The sequence below is a fragment of the Cyclopterus lumpus genome, chromosome 7 (assembly GCF_009769545.1).
Source record: "Cyclopterus lumpus isolate fCycLum1 chromosome 7, fCycLum1.pri, whole genome shotgun sequence".
Classification (NCBI taxonomy): domain Eukaryota; kingdom Metazoa; phylum Chordata; class Actinopteri; order Perciformes; family Cyclopteridae; genus Cyclopterus; species Cyclopterus lumpus.
The window spans coordinates 23643645-23648644 of record NC_046972.1 but is presented as its reverse complement, the minus strand read 5'-3'; the positions used below and the strand labels follow the sequence as shown (position 1 = coordinate 23648644).

At 45.7% G+C, this 5000-nt stretch overlaps 1 protein-coding gene across 1 annotated transcript in view; it reads right to left on the bottom strand.

Annotated features, from left to right (window-relative positions):
- The window catches only part of LOC117734075 (basic salivary proline-rich protein 4-like), a 22339-nt gene that overhangs the window by 1875 nt on the left and 15464 nt on the right, over nucleotides 1-5000 (bottom strand). The gene's annotated exons all lie outside the window — the stretch shown is intronic.

The following is a 5000-nucleotide window of genomic DNA, read 5'->3' as shown; positions in this document are numbered from 1 at the left end:
GGAACCGTGATAAGGAACCTTGATAGGGAACCTTGATAGGGAACCGTGATAGGGAACCGTGATAGGAAAACCGTGATAGGGAACCGTGATAAGGAACCGTGATAGGGAACCTTGATAGGAAAACCGTGATAGGGAACCTTGATAGGGAACCTTGATAGGAAAACCGTGATAGGGAACCGTGATAGGGAACCGTGATAAGGAACCGTGATAGGGAACCGTGATAGGGAACCTTGATAGGGAACCGTGATAAGGAACCGTGATAGGGAACCGTGATAAGGAACCTTGATAGGGAACCGTGATAGGGAACCGTGATAAGGAACCGTGATAGGGAACCTTGATAGGAAAACCGTGATAGGGAACCGTGATAGGGAACCTTGATAGGGAACCGTGATAAGGAACCGTGATAGGGAACCGTGATAGGGAACCTTGATAGGGAACCATGATAAGGAACCTTGATAGGGAACCGTGATAGGGAACCTTGATAGGGAACCGTGATAGGGAACCGTGATAGGGAACCGTGATAAGGAACCGTGATAGGGAACCGTGATAGGGAACCGTGATAGGGAACCTTGATAGGGAACCGTGATAGGAAAACCGTGATAGGGAACCGTGATAGGGAACCGTGATAGGGAACCGTGATAGGGAACCGTGATAAGGAACCGTGATAAGGAACCGTGATAGGGAACCGTGATAGGGAACCTTGATAAGGAACCGTGATAGGGAACCGTGATAGGGAACCTTGATAGGGAACCTTGATAGGAAAACCGTGATAGGGAACCGTGATAAGGAACCGTGATAGGGAACCTTGATAGGGAACCGTGATAAGGAACCGTGATAGGGAACCGTGATAAGGAACCTTGATAGGGAACCTTGATAGGGAACCGTGATAGGGAACCGTGATAAGGAACCGTGATAGGGAACCTTGATAGGAAAACCGTGATAGGGAACCTTGATAGGAAACCGTGATAGGGAACCTTGATAGGGAACCGTGATAGGGAACCTTGATAGGGAACCGTGATAGGGAACCGTGATAAGGAACCGTGATAGGGAACCTTGATAGGGAACCGTGATAGGGAACCTGCTTTGTTCTTTCCCTTTCCGTTGCCCAGATTGAAGGATCTTCGTAGCGTGAAGCCGCTGAAGTGTTAACCCTGCTGCTGGGGAGGGTTAACACTTCAGTCTCGGTTCTGTATTCTGGCAGACGGCGCTGCATTGAAACATCATTATTTCTGGCCGGGCCCCCAATATCGAGCAGATGTCCCAGAGACGTGTCCAGATGTGAAGGTGGAGAAGAAGAAAAAAAAGAAAAGAAGAAGAAAGAAAGAAAAGAAAATATGAAATAAAACAATCGACACTGAAAATATTCGCCCCCGGAAGACGAAATTATTTAATTTTTTTTCTTCTCCTTCCTGTCGTTCATTTCCCTCCTCGTGTTTCATGTGGAGTCGACGGTCGCTCTGCCAACGTCGGTCTGCACGTCTTTGATATTGCAGCTGCGAGCGGTTTCAGATGAATATCCTTATCTGCTCATGACGGGTTCCATACTGTGACATCTGAGATGAAATTCATGCAACTTTTTTTTTTTTTTTTAAAGCCTCTTGAGCCATCGGCTATTATTGTACTTTGGCCTTTGTACTGAATACAGTGACCACAAACTATTATACATGCACAATGTGCAATTTCCTCAACTTTATATGTGTCTTGGCCTCCGTCCAGCTGTTCCCCTTTGAGCCCCGAGTGACCCGTCGCCATCTTTCTTTTTACAGGACGCACTGTTATCAGATTTAGACGGTTGATTCCTGCTGATCAGCTACTGAGAAGGAGACTTGATCCTTTTCTTAGCGCACTGACCTGGGAAGCAACTCGCTCGTCGTAGAATAAATGACGACGAGGGCGAAACGTTAAGCACCGCGCGGATGCTACGCTGTGATTGGCCGGTCTGCGTTTGAGGGTGGGGACTTTGCAAAGTGTCCATTCACGAGGTTCACAAAAAAAAAAAAAAGTATAGCCAGCCAGCTGTAAGATTTTACCTTTACACTGATGCATTTTATTTAAAAAACACCTAAAAAAACAAACTTAATTGGCGCGATCGTTTCTTTTCAGTGTTAGTTCCTCGGTGGCGTGACCCTCCGTCCCTCGCGCCGTAAAATCCGCTCGTTAACGAGTGACACCGGCAGTAAAATCGGGCCTCCGAATACAACAGTTCAAGATGGACGGTGATAAATTACCCACCCTCTCCTCTCCAGGAGGATTAAAGACCCACTGGTGGGTTATTTTAAACAGGAGAGAGAGGAAGTCATCTGTTTTGGCCCAGAAAAGCCCACGAACACGAGAACGGACGAGGCACATGTTTGATTTATAATTAAAGAGTGAATGCACGCTTGGCATTAAAGCTGCATTCTCTCCTCTGACCACCAGGGGGCGACTCCTCTGGTTGTATAGAAGTCTATGCTTCATGTGTTAAAGCTGCATTCTCTCTCCTGACCACCAGGGGGCGACTCCTCTGGTTGTATAGAAGTCTATGCTTCATGTGTTAAAGCTGCATTCTCTCTCCTGACCACCAGGGGGCGACTCCTCTGGTTGTATAGAAGTCTATGCTTCATGTGTTAAAGCTGCATTTTCTCTCCTGACCACCAAGGGGCGACTCCTCTGGTTGTATAGAAGTCTATGCTTCATGTGTTAAAGCTGCATTCTCTCTCCTGACCACCAGGGGGCGACTCCTCTGGTTGTATAGAAGTCTATGCTTCATGTGTTAAAGCTGCAACGCCTCTACGTCCACGTCTATGGCTCAGACCTGGGGGGTGAAGTTACCCTTCAAAAGGCCCCGTCTACATATCTCCTTCATCATCCTCTGACTATGAGTGACTTCACAAACTCACTAGAGTTAGAACAATTTCGGTCATTTCAAGGTTTCTGTACTTTTTCTTGACGCTCTAATGACGGTAATGTTTATTTTTTTTAAATTTTTTACACAAAAGAGACCCACTCAATCCACCATGTGGACTGAGCTGTAACAGACCCTCAAATAAGGGGGACAAACACAGTCAAAAGGGGGCCTCCTGTGATGGAAACAGCTACTTTTTTTCCACAATAGGACCGGGAGGATATGAAGTCATAAAGATGGAGGTGTGGGAAAGGAATGGCCTTTTCGGAGTGCGCACTCAAATTCACAATAGTCACTTTTTCCTCTTCTCTTTGCAAGCACTCAAAGTCCCAAAGCACTTCTCCATGTCGTTGTCGCTCCATGTCAGGTATGCCTGGTGTTTACCGTCTGTTCAAATAAGTGTAAAAAAAACAAAGAATAAAGGGGTGAATGGGTCACGGAGAGCCACGTGTGTTCGAGACCGAGAGGCACCTCATCGAGTGTCCCAGTGTCAACGTCCCGGGGGTTTCATTGGGGAGAGAAAGCTGGTTGTTGTCTGCTATTATCTGTTGACCCCTTTGTTTGATTTATTCTTTTTGCAAGCAAGATATTGATGTGCTTTCCACCAAGAATGTCAATTGGTGGATAATTCAGGAAACTCTTTTTTACTGCATCCAATGCCGCTGTTTGCGTTGTGAGACAACGTGTACACAGATCTATAGAATAGGACTGAAACAGACATCGAGCGGTTCTCTCCCCGGTCATTTGACGAGCACAAAAGAAACGGGCGATTCTTGTTATGGGGACAAAATACATTAGCGGGGCCGTAAAAGAGAGCTAACGCAGCTCCAGAGCTGGATGGCCGGCTAGTTAGCGAGGTAGCTAACTAGCCGGCTTGTCCTTTGTCGCGGCGGGACGTGACACGAGGGATCGCACGCCGACCCCGCTGTTCGGCTCATTTCCTTTCACAAGTGCAGCATTAAAGCATGGCGGGCATTAGCACGCTAGCTAACAAAACAAGCCGTTTGCTATTTAGCTAGCTAGCTCGGTAAGTCCACCATGGTTTAATTCTGCACTGGTTACATGAAAAACACTAAATTGTGACTCTTCTGGTGATAGCATTGTGCTGTCCAAGGCCGTGACGAGAGTGCGGATAAAGCATTTCATTATTTTTTTTAATCGGGTTCGCTACGCTTCGTAACATTGCTACTCCACCGCTCGTTAGTGCATACCGACATTAGCTTGGAAAACAGCCTGCTACGTTGGTTTTGAATGGGCGTGTCCGTTCTACTCCTTTTCTATTTCTTTGGATGAATATCACATTGTATCAGCTGGCAAACCTACACAATGGTCTATTTCTGTTTCTGTTTGCAGTGACGGCCAAATGAACGAGTACCCGTTCATCTTAGAGGGAGAACATTTAAGTGCATTGAGCTGCTGAGCCAGAAGTCCGGCTCATTATTCACTGCTGGTAGTAGTTGAGATCATTTGTCCCCTGGGTTGTGTTTGACAGGTGCCTCGTGATGCATTGTGATACGTTCACGAAGCTGAAGTCGTGAATCACGAATGCTAAGTTTTATATTTGAGGGCCGAATCGATCCCTGGGTGCATTTACCCAAAGTGTTGTTTTGGTAGAAGCTAATGTTGCATATTGGGAATTATAGCAATTAGCAATATGAACACGACTGTTGTCTTGCACTCAGCTGATTTCAATAATCATTTTATCGTAGCCTAATATTATTTTTAAGGGAGGAACAATAAGAGCGTGTGTGTTTGTCACACACAGGCTAGTTCATGTCCTATTCATCTATCCATTAATAAGTACATATTCTAACCCAGAAACATCCGTGTGACAGCCTGCTGCAATCTAAACGGCCGAAGTTCCAGATTAGTTTGCTGCTATTAAACAGCTTCATTATTAACTATTAACTATGTACATTTGCACGTTATTTTTTTTTGCACAAAATTATCTTTGGTATCACTTTTCCAACCGATGTCCACGTCCCATATCTACAAATACTTATGGTCATCTGCCTTATTACCAGTTCAACAGGAGCCTTAACAAAAAGAGACCTGGTGTCTGCCTTATTACCAGTTTGAAATGAGCCTTCACAATAAGAGACCTGGTATCTGCCTT